Here is a 21,814-nt window from a genome sequence, read left to right on the forward strand (position 1 = left end):
TTTTTTTTTTTTTTTTTTTTTGGTACTGGGGATCGAACTCAGGACCCTAAACTTGCAAGGCAGGCGGAAGAACCACTGTGCTAAATCCCTGGCCCAGAAATTTATTCTTAATATAAAAAGAAATTGAGAATGCCAAAAGGTGAGGTGTAGGCTGAAAATAGGAGGAAGAATAGACACTAATCTATATATTGCTAAGAAAAATTTGATATTGAGCCAGTCTTTTATTGAATAAGGGTTCTAATAAAGAGGGGCTATTGCAATTCCTTTCATATATTAGTACCCAGGAAAAAAGTCATAAAACTACAGTTTTTAATAAGGGTAAAAGGGAGTGGAGGCTGATGAATATAGCAGGGAAGAACCATTAATAAAATAATTAATTAAATTTCTGTTCACATTTCTATCATGATGTCATCACCAGTTTAATCCTTATGCTTTGATTATACCTATCATAATATAAAAATATTATTTATGCCAAAAAAGTCACAAAATAGACTCATAACCTTATAAAGGTTGGTAAATAAATGTCAGAATAATTTGTAGAGCATTCATATGCAAAAAATGTGGTGTTTGTAACTATAAGTTGAAAGGAAATCAAATATGCATCTATGTGGCTGACTCTGGAGATAAAGAAAAATACAAAAACAATTACAAAAATAAGACTTTCAGGTGCAAGGCCCTGAGTTCCATTCCTTTTTTATAAAAGAAAAGAAAAGAAGACTTTCAAGAATTGCACAGGGTGTTTCTGTGCAGGAATCAATTTAATGACATTAAAGATACTGTAAAACATACCAAGGCTGTTTGTATTTAAAAGTGTGTCTTAATTTCTTTTTTCATTGCTGAGCCAAAATACCCAAACACCCAAAATTAAAAGAGGAAAGGTTTATTTTGCTTCACAGTTTGTAGAAGTTTCAGTGTATAGCTAGCTGGCTGGCTCCAAAGTAGAAAGCATAGCACAGTGACATCGCAGAGAAGAAATAGTTCATGGCAGGAAGAAGACAGCAAAATAGTGAAGCAGCAAGTGAGTGACCACAGCCCTCTTTCCAGCCCTTATATTCTATCAAGGTACATGCTCTTACAATGGGTAGCACAGGATGGGCTTCTTCATTATCCACACCCAGAACTATGCTAAACCAGTCAGTAGACTAATTGAATAACCACACACCCCTAATCCCAGCATCACAGACTCTAGATCTACCCACCTCAGAAGAAGCCCCATCTATGATCCCATGAGGTTTTGGAGGGAAATCTATACACAAGCCATAGCAAATAGAAAATCATCTTTCCATTTGCAGGAAGTCTACTAGTTTTGCTTTAGTAAACTGTGAGCCAAAGCACCTGTGAACTCCATCCTTCCAACAGAAAGCATCTTTGGTTCAGTTGGACCCTAATTACCAGTTGGCTATCTTAACACTTAGAAAAAAATGTCAACTATCACAATGCTTTAACCACAATAATCTACTCATGCTGACTATGTTGGCTTCCTACAGCTGTTGTAACAAAGTACCACAGACTTTGTGGTTGAGATCAACAGAAATTTATTCTCTCACAGCTCAGTATCTTCTCTGTGTGTCTCTGTGTCTTCATATAAGCTTCCCAGACAAATATCAGTCATTGAATTTAGGATCAAACCTATCCAGTATGACTTCATCTTAACTCAGTTACATCTCTAAAGAATCTGTTTTCAAATAAAGTCACATTCTAAGATTCCAGGTATACATGTATTTGGGTGACACTATTCAACTATGTCAACTAACAAATGATTTTAAAAAATGTATATTGAGGCCATACTCTTTTTTTTGGTTTTTTGAGGCAGGGTCTCACTATGTAACTGAGACTGACCTAGAACTAACTATGTAGTCCAGGCTGGTCTCAAACTCATAGCAATCCTCCTGCCTCAGCCTCCCAAGTGCTGGGATTACAGGTGTGAGCCACCATGCCCGACTGAGGCCATACTCTTAAGTGAAATATATAAGACACACGTGTAAATACCAAATAGTCTCTCTGGTGCGAAAAACTAAAAGTGTAAATAAGTTCCAAATTGTATAACTGACAATGTGAAATAGGAAGAAAAGAGTTAAAGGTGTAGAGGAAGTGGAAAGGGTAGGGGAAAGGAAATAAGGGGGAAGAAAAAATCCAAGAAAAGGAAAAAATGGAAATAGTCTTTGTAAATAGGGGAGGAGTGAGGGGGAAAGGTAGGGCAGGGACAAGGCGAAAAATGAGAACCAAGTCTGTCATGTAAAGGTACAAGATCCCAATGATGAATGTAACTGTTCTGTATACTTAAAATGTACCAATAAACTCAATGAGGAAAAAATAAAGATGTCCTTTAATAATCAAATACCTTCTGAAAATCTATAATTTTTAAACATATATTCTGCATTTAGAGTCCAAATAGAAGTACCTCAAATTATCTTTTTAAAGTTTCTCAGGAGTGTATATAGTATTCTGAATTATTTTAAGTCTGACTACTATTTACAAATCATTTCTTTGTTCAAGTGAATTGTACTAAACTTTTAAAAACTCTTGATCCTCAGTTGACTGAAATCCTCTCTAAGTATCAGATAATTTCTCCTGCTCTGGGTTCTGCAGTGCAGATTGTTGTCCTTAACCTCATTTTATTCCCAATATTTTTCCCTTGTTAAACTAGGCATAGTTCCATAATTTTTAATTCTTCAAGTTGCTGGAGAAATCTATCATATTTGCCCATCCTTTTGAAGCATGACCTTTGTTGGGAACATGTTCTCATTTTATGTCCTTCATTTTAGTTACAGGATGGGTTTAACTTTTTATCCTGTACTCTGTCATCCTGCCATAGACAAACTCATAAAACTCATAAAACTTGGTGTCTTCAGTTATCTAAAAATATCATAAAAAACAGATGATATAACATCATTATTTTAAGATAAAAGGCAAAGCCATGTGGTTAAAATACAAATTTGAAGAAAGCTACACTTGTGATCTTTATATAAACAGTGGTAATCTGAGATATATTATATTCACAGATTGATGTTTTATACTTGAGACCTTTCTTGAATAACATAAATTTGAGATTTGGGCTTGAAGAATAAAAATGTTTTATTTCCCCAAATAAGAAATTTTGAGAATTTTTTTCATTTTAATATTTGGCTTATGGGGCCAGGGATTTAGCTCAGTGTTTCTGCCTCCTGCCTCACAAGCACAAGACCAGAGTTCGATCTCCGGTACCAAAAAAAAACAAAAACACAATATTCAGCTTATGGAAATCCAGATGCATTAGACTTCTGTGCTTTTAAATTCAAATGTGTGGCTTAAAGATAGGAAGAAATCTTTGGGGGTGGGCAGGTGATTACTGGAGATTGAACCAGGGGCCTTCACACTAAGCTACATCCCTAGCCCATATGTATTTATTTATCTAATTTTGAAACAATTTCTCACTAAGTCACTACATCGTCCAGGTGGGGCTTGTATTTGTGATCCTCCTGCCTCAGTTTCCCTTAGTACTGGGAACACACTTAACTCTTCTAAAGCCTATGTAGCAAGTAGGTACTGGGACCCAGTCCCCAAACAGATAGTATCTGGGGGAAGAAGAGACGGGTTTACCTCACCCCACCCCGCCGCCCCCTCCCTTGGCCTCATACAGCATCTTAGTTCTTCCCAGGATTTTCCCAACCAAACCGTGCTAATCGGAGCACTGCCTTTGCACTCTCACCTCCTCTGGCCCCTGCGTCTCTTCTTCACCCTCTCCCCACTCCTCCTGCTCAGCCCGTGGCCTTGCCTTCTGTTCCACTGAGAAGAAAAATGTAAATGTCCTTCATTTTCCTCTAAGTGACGGAGATCAACTGGTGCCCAGAGAAGTAGAAAATTGTTTGATATGGGGAAAATAAACAAACAAATACAAATTTGAAGTCAGAAGTGCTGTGAGGAAAGACGGCTGAGAGGCCAGGCACCTAAGATACCAGGAAGCTCTGCCAGAACCACCACACCTCGATCTCCAGGGTCATTTGTGCAGTACGCACCTGAGAGAGACACTCAGCCTCTTTCCTCTTCTGTTTCTCCCCTACTGGGGGCAGCCCTAGAGCTTGCTTTCTGTGTCACCCACACCCCACACAGCTGGCTTCCCTGTGTGAGGGCCCATTTGCTCAGAAGAAAAAGAACTTGTTACTATTTCCACCTCTGGAATCAGAAAAATTTGCTTTTCATCCAACTACAGCAGTAAATATTTCAAGTGAGAACACTGAGACTTTGACATTATAGATGAATCTGCCCATGACTCACACAGCAATGCAGCATCAAGACCTAAGACAGAAGCACACTGTCAGTTTCCTGCCTGTGCCCCCATGCAGCTAAATTCAGATCAGCCTATTTTGTATAGGGATTTCTGCTTTAGATCACTACTGAATCGCCCCATAGGTTCCTCTGCACACACACATATCCATTTCTCAGTTTCCCACATTTGGAAAGTTCCCATGGTTCAGTGTTTCATTGAGGAGGTATAAGAAGTGATGCTAGAGTAGAGGAGAAGGGAAACACCACAGGAGAGGAAACTGAGCGTGAAGCCGGAACCAAGAGGTTCCCAAGGACAAAGTGTTGTTAAGCGTTCAGTCTCCTGGGTGTGCCTAGCAGACTCCAAGGGAATTCTCTGTGGATGGCTAGGGACATAGCTCAGTGATAAAGTGTTTGCTATCAGGGTGAGGTCCTGGGTTCCATCCCCAAGACCACAAACAAAAACAACAACAACAAAAAATTCCTTGTGGAAATTCAAGGAAGTAAAGGCCACCTTGTGACCTTTTGACCTCCCTTGTCCCCTTGGCCCCAATCTCAGTCACCTGCCTTCAGGAACAAGTCTTGCTCTGACTCAGTCCTAGAACCAGAGTCCTAGACACTCCCACACATATTTGGCAAGTCTTGGCATAAGCCTCCAGACTTAGCTACTCAGAGACTGGTCTTTTGGGGAGATTACAGCTCCCTTTCTCTGGTTAAAACAATACTACTCTCACTCAGAAGGGAATTACACCAGTCCTTGCCATTGGGCAGGTCTGGTGCTCTGGGCCAGATCCTGCAGAGTTAGTTTACTCTAGCCAGGCATAGTGCTGCACACCTATGATCCCAGCTACTCAGGGGGCTATGGTGGGTGGACTGCAAGTCAGAGGCTAGCTTGGACAATTTAATGAGACCTTGTCTCAAAATTAAAAACAAAACAAACAAACAAAAACATTAAAAGGGCTAGGGGTGTAGGCCAGCACTCCCTAGGTTAAAATAAGGTAAATGAGAACCAAGACCTGTCATGTAAAGGTACAAGATCCCAATAATGAATGTAACTGTACTGTATAGCTAAAATGTACCAATAAACTCAATTTTTTAAAAATAATAATAATAAAGAAAAGAAAAGAAAGTAATATTCTACACTGACTAAATCAAGTGAAAGAATAGTCAATCATCCATTATTCAGTTCATCTAATTAAATCAAGTTTAATATACTAACTTCAGGTGATTACAAAAGAGTACAGATAAAAAAATGATTCCAGAGTTTTATCCTCTGAGGTTGATTTGGTGGCACATGATGTTCTATAATGAATTGACATTAATTAATGCTAAGTGATATGAACAATTTCAATTAAGATTTTTGGATTTCACTTTTGTTTTTGAGACAGAGTCTCACTATGTAGTTGGGGCTGATCTTGAACTCACTGTGCAGCCCAGGGTGACCTTGAACTCTCAATTTTGAACTGATCTTCTCCAGTGCTGGGACTATAGGTTTCTGTGCACCACTACATCAGGCTGAATTAAATTCTCTTTAAATCCAGTGAATAAATACTTCTGGTTCTTCTCAGTCTTCAAATGATTGCAGAATTAGCATCTGAAGTAGTTAACTTGCAGTTTGGCAAATTTATGAAGCCCCATTTCCTGACAGGTCTATGCTCTTTCCTAGGTCTATTTTCCTGGAACTCCTAGAGGCGGAGGCCTGGCAGCACCCAAGATTCTTCTGCTCAGTAAATTAGGGTTTTAAGGGAAGAACAAAAGGAACTAGAAGGCTACCTTCCTGACCACCCAAATGTGCTCAGCTGATGAAAGGGATCCCTCACAGTGAGCCGTGAGAAGATACCGAGCAAGAGTTTGGGTTACAAGCAAGTGTTGCTCAGGGACAATCTCCCCAGAAGGCGAAATCCTGCAGTGTGTGCAGGCTCCATGCAGCTCACCCACAGCTTCCTAGTGCTGGAGACTGACAGGGTCGGGGTTTGTCCCCCCTCTTCCTTCTTCAAAGTCTTTCAGTCTTGAAAGTCTTTACCTACTCCCCCAAGATGGGAAAACTGTCTCTGCCTGAGCCACCTATTCTTACAAATCTTTTGTATCTTATATCTGGCTGTTGGCTTTTGAAACTAAAAGCCAAGAGCTTGATTCTTGTTTCTCTGATTCTGCCATGACAACTCTCTCTTGAGACAACAGCTTGGTTTCTATCTGCCCCACAACAGGAGGTTCATGGAGTGGCTGGAATGTCATAGACAGCAAAAACTCAGTTAACACATCAAGGTATCTTCCTGCCACACTCTCAAAATAAAGACCTGGAAAGTTGTCATCCTCATTTTATGTTTGTTTGAGGGAGAAAGCAATTTGAAAAACTGCATGTTATCTAAGAAACCATGTACAGCTAAAGGCAATCTGTCCTCCTGTGGGACTACCTGGCAAAGAATCAGACGGGATCATGTAGTCATATTGTACAAAACAGCGAAGTTGCCTGCTATCAGGTGAAATGAAACCCCCCTCAGAGACAAATGAGGTTAATGGGTTACCAGGTGGGTATCGGTGTCCTCTTACAAACAAAATGTGGTCATGTTTGGTGGCATTCCAAAAGCATATGTTATCTTGTGTGTTCAGGTCAGAGCTACAAAGATGAAGCAGGGTTCTCCTGGGTAGATTACAAGGCAATATCAAGTAAGGTTTAGAAATAAGTATTTGATACAGAATTAAATATTAGCTAGAAAAGGTGGTCATTTTCCTGTTTCATAGAAAGTTGAACTAGCTGGACATTGGGACAGTCCTGAACTTTCAGCATTCAAGGAGGCCAAGGCAGGAGGATTTCAAATTGATGCCCAGTCTGAGCAACTTAGCAAGACCCTGTCTCAAAATAAAAAAATTAAAAAAAAAAACAAACCTGCTGAGGATAGAGCTCAGTACAATTCCTTGGGTTCAGTCCCCAGTATCACAGAAAAAGGAAAAAAGGAAGAAAGAAGAAGGAGGAAAAGGAGGAGGAGGAGAAAGTTGAATTAGAGAAAAATCAACACATATTTGTTTCTTTTATTTTGTTGGCTCTGGAGATCAACCTCAGAGCCTTTTGCATGCTAAGCACGTTCTCTACTACTGAGCTACAACCTCATCTACCTCATGAAAAATCATTGAAAAGTTAATATGATGTGTAATTGACAGTAACTGGCCCAGCCTCAAGACCAGAATATACTAAAAGGGTTTTATAATTTCAGGACATTTTCCTTTTGACACATCAAGAAGCCACCAAATAAACATCAATATTTGACCCCAGCTTGGAGGATTATTTAGGGTTGTTGAATCCTCAGGATTTTTACCCTTCCTCTGCAAATGGAAGGCTTGGAAAAAGACCAGAGAATCTTCTTCAAATTCAGAAGTACGAAGAGGTTGGCGTGAGCGTACACAAAGCAAAACTAAGAGTGGTTTTTCACTACTGGAGTATCAGGGAATATGAGGAGGGGACAGGAAATGCTCCTGAGATTAATTTTCACCAGTTGGGTTGATTGGTCAGTAGTCAAGGGATTTGGTTTAACTTTTCCCTGCATTCATTAATATAGAAGGTGACAAATCACAAGAAGATTACCCAAGGGCTGGGTGTGCAACTCAGTAGTAGAGCACTTGCCTAGCATGTGGTGTGAGAGCTTGAGTTCAGTCCCCAGAACTATAAAGAAAGAAGAAAGACAGGAAGCCAGAAAGGGAAGAAGGGAAGGGAGGAGGAAGGAACGAAGGAAAAAGAGAGGGAGGGAGAGAAGGGGGAGAGAGGGAGGGAAAAAGAAAATTAGTCAAGATCCCTAATCAGTAATGAGAATCAGAGTAATATCCCCCAACAATCCTAACATTTTCAAGGGCAGCCTGAACTACAGAGATATTGTCTCAAAAAATGAAAACAAATAAAAAAATATCGTGAAATGAGAGGTGGTTAACTTTCATAATTACTACTCTTAGAGGGTTGTATTAAAATATCAAAATAGCCAGGCGTGGTTGCTCACATCTATAATCCCAGCACTCAGGAGGCTGAGGCAGGAGGATCACTGTGAGTTCAAGACCACCCTGGGCTACATAGTGAGTTCCAGGTCAGTTTCAACTACATGGTGAGACCCTGTCTCAAAAAAAAGAAAAAACTAAAAAATAAAATATCAAAATAGTTTTAAATGTGTTGACAGTGATTGTTAACTGGAACTGCCAATCTGGATGAATTTCTCCTTTTATTTGCTGTGTTTCTCTGTATTTTGAGTCTTTCAATATTAAAAATAAAATTTGAACCAAGATATATTATGTAAAGGTACAAACTACCAATAATGAATGTCAACATATTGTATACCTAAAATATACCAATAAAATTAATGAAAAATTTTTTTAAATTTTTTTTATTTAAAAATAAAATTTGAGCCGGGCGTGGTGGCCCACGCCTATAATCCCAGCACTCAGGAGGCTGAGGCAGGAGGATCGCTGTGAGTTCGAGACTACCCTGGGCTACATAGTTAGTTCAGGTCAGTCTCAACTACATAGTGAGACCCTGTCTCAAAAAATCAAAAAATAAAATAAAATAATTTTAAAAAATAAAATTTGAGAAAGGCAGACTGGATTGAGAATGAATTTAAGGACTCTAGTATGTGGCTGTGCTGGTCATGTGCCAGGCTGGGTAAATACAGCAAAGCATGAGCCATGGCTCCTGCCTGAGGGTGCCCCATTCTGGACAGGGAATCAGATCGGACTATTAACAAATCAGCAGAGAGCTGGGCGTGGTGGTGCACACCTGTAATCCCAGCACTCAGGAGGCTGAGGCAGGAGGATCGCTGTGAGTTCGAGACTACCCTGGGCTACATAGTTAGTTCAGGTTAGTCTCAACTACATAGTGAGACCCTGTCTCAAAAAACCAAAAAAAAAAAAACAAATCAGCAGTGAGTTGTGAGGAAGAATAAAGCAGTCTGGAGTGCAGTGAGTGATAGCAAAGAACCCTTAAGGACACAATTTTTTTCTTTTTTCTTTTTTTTTTTTTTTTGGTACCAGGGATGGAACTCAGGCCCTTGCAAGGCAGGTGGCAGCACCACTGAGCTAAATCCCCAGGCCCACAGTTTTCTTTTCATTACTAAATATTGAATCCCAAGCTACATTTCTACCTACACTGGGCTACATTTCCAGCTTGGTCCACCTGTTTTTTTAAACAGAGCTTCCCTAAATTGTCCAGGCTGGGATTTCAGGCACGAACCACTACACCTGATGGTGGGGTGCAATTTTTAAAGCAGTACTCAGAGAAGGTTTCCCTGTTAAGGCAAATTAGAGCCTCAAGACGGAAGGCAGGACAGAGCAAAAGACCAGTTCAGAAGCTGTTATCCAGTCCTCTCAAGGGATCGTGGCGGATTTGAGTGAAATGAACAAGAAGGATCATACTCTGTCCATACTGGAAGATACAGCTGTCAGGGTTTTCCAGTGGAGTAACAAAATATGAGATGTATAGAAGAAGAGTTTTGCCTTGGCCTACTTGGCTTCAGAGTCCATCCTGCTACAATACAGGTGGCTAAGGTGAATGATAAAGCTTCACGTATGCGGCCCCTTCAACACATTGTCCCGTCCTATCCCCTTGTCTGAATTCCTAAGTGTCTTGTCATCTCCATTTTACTGAAAGAAATGGAATCCTAGACTCAGTAAAGCAGCCACGACCACAGCAATGGAGAGGGACAGAACGGAGGCCAACATGAACGTTTTTCAACTTAGCTGGGTAGCTCTGGAGGCTGCTGACCCCTAGATAGCAGAGGCCATGTGATTCAGCACTGTATTCTTCACCATGCCAGGCAAAGCACCTGGCATGTTGTGGGCCCTCAACAAATGCTTTCTGAAGTCCCCACGGACAGCTGTATTGTGAAGCTCCAGGACACAGGCCTTGCAATAGAAATCAAAAAGAGAACCGAAGAGATGAGTAAGAGCAAATAAAAAAACATGAGGATAATCATACTGGACCCTCCGAGTTGTTAGAAGAATTAAATGAAATCGTATTTGCAAAGCTTTTAATCCAAGAGCTGGCACACTTCAGGTAATCACAGTGTGTCATCTATTATTTAAACAAGGACCCAGGAACTATTTAATCTCTCCTCACTCCTCAACCAACATCACTTCCTACCAAACCAGTTAGAAGACCCCGTAGCTTAAAATAGAATCACTTCAGACACTGATTTCCTTCACTACCCTGGGCAGGCCTGCCATGCCTGCTGTGTTGGCTGAGGAACGCAGGCTGAGTCATCCCAGCTGCCAGCAGGGAAATTTTAAGTCCCACAGGGCCATGTTTCTGGCCAGATCCACAACACCCCCACATCTAGCCTTCCTGTCTGTGGAGAGTTAAATGGGGAGCAAGAGGCCACATGTTTCTGGGGTCTGCGCGATCAGCTGTAGCCGCTGATCTCATCCGAGACCCTCCCAGGCTCGGCTTGTATTAGTGCCAGAGATTGGCTTACAGCACATCAGTCTGCAAAGAAAAGTAGACAAATGTGGGTTGTTAGATGATTTTTGTGGGTAGCTACATAATTAATTAACTAAACAATTAAAGTTAGTTGCATATTTCACTTAAAAAACTATTTTTCAGTCCTCCTAATTTACCTCTTCATTTGATCCCCTTCAGTCTCATTTTTAAAAATTCTTGAATATTTACCTGATTCTCCCTACAAGGGCAACTCTGTCCATTCTCAGAAACAGGCTCACTGTTGAGATTCACATAAGTCTGTCCAGTCCTCGGCACCCCTCATGTGGCACCGCCTTTCCCTTTGGTATCCCTGGGCCCACTTGGGAGCCACCCTTTGCACTCCCTTTGGAGCTATGCAGTGCCTTTCTCTGTCAACCTGATTCATCCTCAATGTGCAGAGGTATAGCAAATGCAGGAGAATCACCCCAGGAGCCAGCCAGCTACCTGGATACAGCTAAAAAGTTCCACCAAACCCTAAGGGAATGTATTGTAACGTCCATCAGGAGGACCAATCACAGCACTCATGAGTCTAAACAAGCCCCAGCCTGTGACACTGACACTGGTTCTGATGGATGTGCCGTGTTGTTTACAAAGAGCAGGGCCATCAAAATCTGAAGGTTAGTGCCACAAGGAGATGTGTAGGGATCATCTGGTTCACTGGAGTTTCTAGTCAGCTGCACTTCGTGTTCTCCTGGGAGCTTAAAAAATACAACGCTTTTGTGGCAGCAGTGGCAGAGGGGAATGAAGCAAGCACTGAGCTAAATCAAATCACTCATTGTAAGAGGTCAAGAGATATATCATGAGTTCAAGAACTGGGCTTGAACCCAGGGCCTCAGGAATGCTATGTAAGTCTTCTACCACTGAGCTACACAACCAGCCCAGAAACCTTGCATTCTTAAATGGTTCTGATAGTCACTTGTTTGGTTGACTAGAACTTGGACTTCATGGTGACCTATGGGACCGATGAAGAAATAATTTGCAATATCCTGACAAAGTTGACAGCAGTTCAGAGGAGGCTATGCACAGTATGTGGCGCATGCCAGAAACAACTGCTGGAGCAACTCACCAGGCTCACCAGTAGCATGAAGGAAAATATGGAAAGACACATTCTTGCTGGGAATTTCATATTCTGTTTGGTAGTCATGAACAACCGAAGCATTTTACATGCTAAGATCCATTTCTTCTGAGGATTTTCCTAAAAATATTGTTAGGAACATCTCATCTTCAAAGTGCATACATAGAAATCATATTACACATGGTCTGTTATGGCTTGTGTCTCGATGTCCCCTCCAAGCCTCATGCAGTCATAGGTCGGGGGTTTTCAGAGGTGGCTGGATCTAGAGTGTACAATACTAAACTTATCCACTGATTGGTTTGGCATAGTTCTGAGTGTGGATAAGGGGAAAACTCACCACGGGTGTGAGTGTTACCCACCCTAAAAGTGGGTAGCCTGGATAGAATATCAGGGGCAGAAAGAGGGCTGCTGTGGTCGCTTGTTTCTTGTTTCTTCTGCTGCCTTCTACTTGCCATGAACTGTTTTTCCTCTGTGAGGCCCCTCTACCACCTCATGCCACCTTGGAGGCAGACGGTTATGGACTGAAGTTGAAGGGAGTATAATTTTATCTGATAAGAATACAGAAGATTTAAAGGGTTAACAGAGAGTAATGGTTTTCACAAAAGAGATCTATATAGGAAAAGATATAGGGCTAGGGATTTAGCTCAGTGGTTCCACTGCTTGCCTCGCAAGCACAAGGTCCCGAGTTCGATCCCTAGTACCAAAAAAAAAAAAAAAAAGATACATATGACGAATGTGTTTCTCAGCTTTAATATCATTCACTCTTCTTTAATAGACAAAACAATTTTAGACTGTTATATTAAAGAACATATTTCCAAATCTAGATATGAAAAAAGGAATAATTTATTTTTATTGAACTTTGGGTAAAACAAACAAACAAAAATCATGCTCAGGCCCCTCCTGAGACCAGCTGAATAAGAACCTCTGGGATTTCGACAGAGTTCAATCCCTGATACGGAGAAAAAAATCTACAGGTGGGTCCAATGTGCAGCTAAATGTAAATCTAGTATAATACTCCTTAATGTTATTAGGCATAGCTTCTCCTGGTAGTACAAATACCTTCTGCAGAAAAAAAGAGGAAGGAAGGAAGGAAGGAAGATAGGGAGGGAGGGAGGAAGGAAGAGACAGAGAGAGAGAGAGAGGAAGGGAGGGAGGGAGGAGGGGACTTTATATAACAATTTCAAGGCAGTTACTAATATCCTAACATTATCTGGTCAGTCTTTACCCTCCTCCATCATGATGCTAGGGATTAAAGCCAGGGCCTTTGCACTGAGTTACAAATGCAGTTTTTCTTGTTTTTGTTTTTGTTTTGTTTTGTTTGGTACCAGGGATAGAACTCTCTTTCTTGAGCTTGTGAGGCAGGGAGCAGAACCACTGGGCTAAATCCCCGGCTCTAGTTATTTTTTAATATTTATTTTGAGACAGGGTCATGCTAAATCACTAAGCTTCCATGGTTGGGTTTGAACTTGTGACCGTCCTGCCTCACCCTCCCAGAGTGCTGGGATTACAGGCCTGTGCCAGCACACCTGGATAATCAGTCTTTTCTTCCAGTAAATGATAGATGATACTGAGGGCAGAAAAGGAGCCTCAGCCCTCAATAAGGACCAAGAGCTAACAGGAAGCCAGGTCAGTGTTCTTTCTTCTCTTGTGGTAAACACTAGTTAGAAAACATTTTCTCTGACCACAAATAATGAAAACAGAAATGATTCCCGTTTATGTTATCTAATGCATTTACTGGTAGATAGCAGACAAATCATGGCCTCTCGGAAGTCACCGACTACACCCAGAGATAGGGAGAGCCAGCAGCACAAAAACAGGTAATCCCAACTCCCCACTACACCCAAACACTGAGGAACAGTGTGTTCCTGTGGCATCCTGTCCACTGCCCACCACCCGGCACTGACAAGGGAGCCCCTGTCCTAGCGAGAGAGAGGCTGGAACTTGCTTATAGGAAGCCACGGATTGCATCCCTGGTGACACAGTAGAGGGAGACTCAGGGGCGCTGGACCAGCTCAGGTATTCTGCTATTATTTCCCCAAACACCAAAAATATCTAAGATAGCATGTAATCCTACTTACCACTAACTATCCCACAAGGCCAAAGGAGGCCCTGTCCCAAGCCTAGAGTCTGGCAAATTTCCAAAGTCAGAAAGCAAAGCTCTTGAGACAAGAACTAGGGACAAAGGCCAGAGGGCAAAGGGACAGAAAGTAGCACCTGGGTCAGAGGGCTTCTACCATTACATTGGGCACAAAACTCCTAGAGGGAGAGCATGGGATTTCTTTTGGAGCAAAGGAGCAATTGGGAGATCCCTGGTGGAAGCTGACAGAGGAACCAGATACCAGACAAACTACACCACATCTTATTCTTCCCAAATTAATTTTTTTTTTTTTGGTTTTTTGAGACAGGGTCTCACTATGTAGTTGAGACTGACCTGGAACTCACTATGTAGCCCAGGCTGGTCTCGAACTCACAGTGATCCACCTGCCTCAGCCTCCAGAGTGCTGGGATTACAGGAGTGCACCACCATGCCTGGCATCTTCCCAAATTAATTGAGGTGGTTGGATCTTAGGACAAAGAAAAAGGTCTGCAGTTAGCCTCTCACCAAGCACAGTTTGAAGCCAGGAGGTGGGTTCAGAAAGCTGACAGCCGTCACTACTCCCCAGCAGGAAATTAAGCAATCCAAAGAAGGAAAACGAGCTTGGCTGCCTGCATTCAGACTACAACTAAAGCACAAAGGGAACTGAGTGTACAATCAGGCTCTATCCTGTACTAACTGTGTGAGGGGTTTTTTGTTTGTTTTCTTCGTTTGTCTATTCTGGGTTTTCTTTGGCTTTTTTTTTTTTTTTCCTTTTCTTTTCTTCTCTGACTTTTGCTTCTTTATTAATATTGTATCTTTATTTTATTTTTTATTTTTTAAGTCTTTATCCCCTCCACTCTGCTTTTTCTCTTTCCTTTTTTTTCCCCCCCCTGGTTCCGGGGATGGAATTCATGACCTTACACTTACAAGGTAGGAGTGGCACCATTAAGCTAAATCCCCAGGCCCTCTCTTTCCATTTTAAAAATCATCTTTCCTCTGTATTCTTTTTCTTCACTCTTCCTGATTTTCCCCATCCTTTTTTCTTACCTATTTTCCTCTCCACTTTTCATATAGCATATACATAGCAGGAACCTGTGTGCGTGCAAAAGAGAATAAGAATAGACCAGTGCTTTACTTTGAATAGTACTCTTCATGGCCTTGGTAACCCTTACCAGAACTGTGCACAGAGGATCCAAACAAAACTAAACACAAATATATTAACAGGTTCCAACAAATTCACAGCTTCTCTCAATCTCTAATTACACTTCCTGCCTATGCATCCCTCCTCCCGCCTCCACAAATATTCTTTTAAATTCCCACAGCTCTAGCCATTGACTCCAGCTATAAAAATAACTCCAACAGAGTGCGACTTCCTGTCTATCTTTTAATCTACTAACATATTTCTCTTATCTTCCTCTCTTACTACAGATTTACCTCCTCTGTTTTCCCCTTCCTTTTTTCAAGTTTTGAGGTTTAATATTGATGTATGGTTGTATCTGTGGATGCTGTTACAATCATGAGGAAATTTCTCCTTAAAACACAGTGTTGGGCCTAACCCAATTAAATTGAATAGGTCAAAGTGGTAGTTACTATTTCTTGAAAAATAAAGACAAGATAACATCACTGGAAAACAGATCCTAACTAAAGAGATCTTCATGCCAACAACAAAATCTCTTTACTCTATTTCCCTGCAAACTTTAGCACACACACAAACACAGAGACATATACATACACATACAAAACATGAAAAAGCAAGACAATAAGATACCTCCAAAGACTCTCAGCTCCCCCAAAGTGGATCACTCCCTCAAAGGGACACCAAAGGAAATCAAACACCAAGCAGCTGAATTGTATTAAATGATTAAGAGAAAGCAAAGAAACTCAGCAAGGACCCTGCAGCTCTCCCCCTAGCCACCAGACCTCAGCAGCAGACAGGAGACAGGTAAGAGGCGGATCTGCATGGGAGCCTGTAGTACCCCCACAACCTCCCCCGCCATGTACCTCTGGCTTTCTGGTTGTGCTGGTACCTGGATTCACACCACAGAGGCACAGGGGGGTCATAAAGCCCATTGTCCTGAGCTCTAGCCTCAATTTTTATTTAATTCACACAGTTAAAGGTGATACATTAATAACTAACACAAATTGTCATTTTTTTAAACTGTACTTGATGCTTTTGTGTTGCTGATTGTATCACTAAGGCTAAAATGTTGTGATTGATCTAATCAGTTGTCCTTCCTGGTATAATGAAAAAGAGATTTGCCTCAGAGTCATTAGAGACTCAAAACCTAAAGACAAGATATAACAGGAAGCCGGGCGTGGTGGCACATGCCTGAAATCCCAGCACTCAGGAGGCTGAGGCAGGAGGATTGCTGTGAGTTCAAGGCCAGCCTGGGCTACATAGTGAGTTCCAGGTCAGTCTCGACTACATAGTGATACCCTGACTCAAAAAACAAAACAAAAAAAGATATAACAGGAAGATCGAAGCATTAACCCAGGTATCAAAACTAGGACAGTACCAACAACAAAAATAAAAATGGGAAGAGATTCAAACAAGGCTCAAGCACAAACCCAGATTTACAGATTACTGAGGGAAAATTCTAAGGGAAATGAGGTCAAAAATTCTGATAATCCATCACCTGGACACCCTGAACTGATAGCACAGAAAATAAAACAGAAGAATGAGGCTTTAGAAAAATTCAAAACAAATAATTTCCCAGATAACTACAGAGATGTGAGCAGAATGAGTGACATGATTAGAGACTGTAGAATAGAAACAGATAAAAAAAATACATGAGCTCAGGATCATTATAGAAACCATGAATGCCCAGCATAGGAAAGAAATGGAATCCATAAAACAGATTCAAACAGATACCCAGGAGATTAAAAACTCTATTGAAAGTTTACATGACAGATTGAGCCATTCAAGAAGATCATATACCCTGACCAACTCGGATTTATTCCAGGGATGCAAAATGGTTCAACATATGTAAATCAATAAATAGACACTATTAAAGTAGACTATAAGAACAGAGTCAAGGATAAAAACCATATGATCATCTCTATAGATGCAGAAAAAGCATTTGACAAAATTCAACACCTATTCATGATGAAAACCCTGTAGAAAATTGGGATAGATGGTCTTTATCTCAACTTGATAAAGGCTATCTATGAAAAAACAATAGCCAACATCATACTAAATAGTAAAAAACTGAAAACTTTCATGCTAAAATCAGAAACAAGCAAAGGATTTCCACTATCACCACTTCTGTTCAATACAGTTTTGGATACTTTAGCCACAGCAATTAGACAAGAGAAAGAAATAAAAGCAATAATCATAGGAAATGAAGAAGTTAAATTGTCATTCTTTGCTGATGATATTATATTCTACATAGAAGACCCAAAAAACTCTTCCAAAAGACTGCTAGACTTGACAGATTCAGTAGAGTAGCTGGATACAAGGTAAACACTCAAAAATCGATTGCCTTCTTGTACACAAAAAACAGACTCATTGAGAGATAAATTAGGGAAGCAAATCCTTTCATGATAGCATCCCAAAAAATGAAATATCTAGGCATTAATCTAACGAAGGAAGCAAAGGAGCTCTACATCGAGAACTCCAACACTCTTAAAAAAGATATCAAAGAGGATATAAAAAAATGAAAAGACATCCCTTGTTCCTGGGTAGAAAGAACCAATATAGTAAAAAATGCCACACTTCCAAAACTGCTATACAGATTCAATGCAATCCCGGTTGAAATCCCAACAGTATATTTCACAGAACTAGAGAAAACAATACAAAAATTCATTTCAAACCAGAAGAAAACTAGAATAGCAAAAGCCATTCTAGTCAACAGAGATATCACAGGGGGTATCACAATCCCCAACTTGATTGTTTGTTTGTTTGTTTGTTTGTTTTTTGAGACAGGGTCTCACTATATAGTTGAGACTGACCTGGAACTCACTGTGTAGCCCAGGCTGGTCTGAACTCACAGCGATAGTCCTGCCTCAGCCACCTGAGTGCTGGGATTACAGGCGTGTGCCACCATACCCAGCACAATCCCCAATTTGAAATTATACTACAAAGCCACTGTGTTAAAAACAGCATGATACTGGCAAAGAAACAGACCTGAGAATCAGTGGAATAGGTTAGAAGATGCAGAAGCAATTTCACAGTACTCAGCCTCCTCATGTTTGACAGAGGAGCCAATCATCCTCACTGGAGGAAAGATAGCCTCTTTAGTAAATGGTGTTGGAAAAACTGGATTTCAACTTGCCAAAGATTAAAACTAGACGCCTATTTATCACCATGCACTAAACTAAAATCCAAGTGAATTAAATATCTAAATATTAAAACAGAAACATTAAACTTGTTAGAAGATAAGCTAGGTAGAACTCTTGAAGACACTGGCATAGGAAAAGATTTTATGAACAAATCCTCAGAAGCACAGGAAATAGCACAAAGAATCAACAACTGGGATCTCATCTTTTTAAAAAGCTTCTGCACTGCATGAGAAACCACCAACAGAGCTAAGAGATAACCTACAATGTGGGAAAAAAAATTTTACCAGCTTCCTCAGACAACAGTCTACTATCTGCAATATATAAAGAACTCAAAAAAACTCAACCCCCCCCAACATAACAATCCAATTCAAAAATGGGCATCTGAAATGACAAAGAAGTAAAAGCAGCGAATAAATATAAGAAAATATGTTCAACATCACTGGTCATTCAAAAGATGCAGATGAAAACAACACTGAGATTCCACCTCAACCCAGAAAGAATGGCTGCTAGCAAGAAATCAACCAATAACAAATGTTGGCCGGGTTGTGGGGAGAAAGAAACCCTTCTTCATCATTGGTGGTAGTGCAAGCTGTTGCAACCACTATGGAAATCAATATGGGGATACCTTAAACAACTAAGATTGGAAAGGGCTAAAGGTGTAGGGGAAGTGGGTAGGATAGGGGAAAGGTAATAAGGGGAAAAATATGAAAAAATGGAAACAACATATTTGTAAATAGGGAGGGAAGGAGGGGTGAAGGGAAGGCAGGGACAAGGGGAAAAAATGAGAACCAAGACCGGTCATGTAAAGGTACAAGGTCCCAATGATGATTGTAACTGTACTGTATACATGAAATGTACCAATAAACTCAAAGAGAGAGAAAGAAAAAAAAGAAAACTAAGATTGGAAGTCCCATTTGACCCAGCTATTCCCCTACTGGGTATCTCCCAAAAGAATTAAAAGAATCATACCACAGTTCACCCATGTTTACAGCAGCACAGTTTGTAATAGCTAAAACTTGGAAACAGCCCAATTGCCCATCACCTGGAAACTGGATAAAGATTTTTTTTTATAAAATGGAGTACTACTCAGCCATGAAGAATGAGAAACTAGAGATATTTATAGCTAAGGGAATGCACATTGAGGACACAATCTTAAGTGAAATTAATAGGACATATATGTATAAATAACATAGCATATTTCTCTGGTGTGATAAACTAAATGTGTACATAAAGGTCAAAATGTATAATTGGTATTTTATAATAGGCAGAAAAGGTCTAAAGGTATTGAGCAAATGAGAGGGGCAGGGAAAAGGGAAAAAGGGAAAAGAAAAAATAAGAGGAAAGGAAAAAAATGGAAACAAAGTCTTTGTAAATAGGGAAGAGGGAAGGGGGAGGGGATGCTAGGGGAATGGGGAAAAAATAAGAGCCAAAATATGTCATGTAAAGGTACAAGATCCCAATAATGAATGTAACTGCATTTTATACCTAAAATGTACCAATAAAAATATTTTTAAAAAAGAAACTCAGCTAGTTCAAAAATGATATAACCATACAGTGTTATTAACAAATTGACCAATGTAAAGAAGAGTCAAATAAAAAATTAAGAAGAGCTACCCAAAACCATTCAAAGCATGAATGATAATTTACCAAAGAAATAGTCCATATAAAGGTGTCAAGCATAAATCTCAGAGATTAAAAAAAAAAATCTATTTACTACATGAACAGAAGTGGCCAATGTTAGGAGAAAGTGTTAGACCTGAAGGACAGATCAGAAGCGAAGACCATATACCTTAAAAGCCACAAGAGAGCAAGGAAAACTGATCCTGCAACTACTAGATAACAATAAGATTAGCCTAAGAATAAATGAAGTAAGGAAAAAATTAGAAGGCGGCACACAAGGAATAAAAACAGGGTAAACAGAAAAATAATCAGAACACTTCCCAAGTATGGGGAAAGAATTTAGCATGTAGGTAAGCAAGGTACACAGAACACGCCCCCCCCCAAAAGGAAGATTAGAGATGAAATTTCCCATGACATGTCATAGTCACAATCCCAGCAGTCCACCATAAGGACAGAATCTTAAAAGCTGTCAGAGAAAAGAAAACAATCACTTATAAAGGTAAAGCCATTGGAATGACCCAGACTTTTCAACACAACTTTAAAGGCTAGGAGAGTTTGGAATGAAGTAACTCAAGCTCTTAAAGAAAACAACTTTCAGCCAGGTGTGGTGGCACACGCCTATAATCCCAGCACTCAGAGGCTGAGGCAGGAGGATCACTGTGAGTTCGAGACCAGCCTGGGCTACATAGTGAGTTCCAGGTCAGTCTCAACTACATAGTAAGACCCTGTCTAAAAAAAAAAAAAGACTTTCAAATATATCAAGCAAAATTACCCTTCAAAATTGACAGAGAAATAAAGACATTCCATGACCAAGAGCACCTTCAGAAATTCATGACTACCAAACCAGCACCCCCCAAAAATCTTGAGGATATCCAAGACAGAGACAAGGAAGCAACAATGTGAACAAGTCTGATAGAATAAATATATTAAGCAAAAAGGGAAAAATAAAGGAATCAACAACAGAAAAATAATGCAATGACAGAAATGTCAATACATTTCAGTAATAATTCTTAATATAAATGTCCTCAACTCCTCAATTAAAAGACAAAAGTGGCAGATGAGATAAAAAAACAAAACCCATCAGGCAAGATGATACATGCCAGTAATTCCAGCACCAAGTAGAGAGGCTGAGGCCAGCCTGGGCTATATAAGAAGACCCTGTTTAAAAAAAAAAGAAAAAAAAAGACCTAACGATTCACTGCCTAAAAAAACACATCTAATCCAAAAAGAAATTCATACACTAAAATTCAAAGGATGAAAAACAATATTCCATGCATCAGGACCATGAAAGCAAGCACAGGTAGCAATCTTACTCTCAAACAAAATGTTCTTCAAGTTAAGACAGATCAAAAGAAGCAAAGAAGGTCACTATATATTTGTTAACAGTTCAACAGGGAGCGAGAACAATTCTAAATATACAGGCAGCAAATATCAGTGCACCTAACTTCATAAGACAAACAGGATGTAAAAGATCAAATAAACACCAACACAACCATAGAGGGGAACCTTAATACCTGACTTTCTCAAATAGACTAACTAGCCAAAGAAATATCATAACTAAGCCACACTTTCAAATAAATAGATTTAATAGATGTCTAACAAATGAGTTCTGTTCTATCCTACTATAGCAGAATACACATTCTTTTCAGCAGCATATGGAAATCTTTCCAAAACAGATCACATACTAGTCCATAAATTCTGCTTAAATAAATACAAAAGAATCAGAATTATACCATGTGTACTATTGGTTTAAAGCATACTGCAACTAGAAATCAATGTCAAAAGAAACCACAGAAATCTTACAAGCACTTGGATATTAAATAACACACTTCTGAATATTCAGTGAATCATAAGGAATCAAGGAAGAAATTAAACAAGTCCTAGTATCAAATAATAATGCCAGCACAACATACCAGAACCTATGGGAACCTAAGAGGAAAGTTTGTTGCTGTGAATGTTCGTATTAGAAAAACAGAGTGAGCTCAAATAAATAACGTAATGATGAACCACCTCATGATCCTAGTTGGAACACATCTGTTTTGTTCATAGCCTATACCTATTTAGCATC

The sequence above is a fragment of the Fukomys damarensis genome, unplaced genomic scaffold (genome assembly GCF_012274545.1).
Source record: "Fukomys damarensis isolate Sample0158 unplaced genomic scaffold, DMR_v1.0_HiC HiC_scaffold_30, whole genome shotgun sequence".
Lineage (NCBI taxonomy): Eukaryota > Metazoa > Chordata > Mammalia > Rodentia > Bathyergidae > Fukomys > Fukomys damarensis.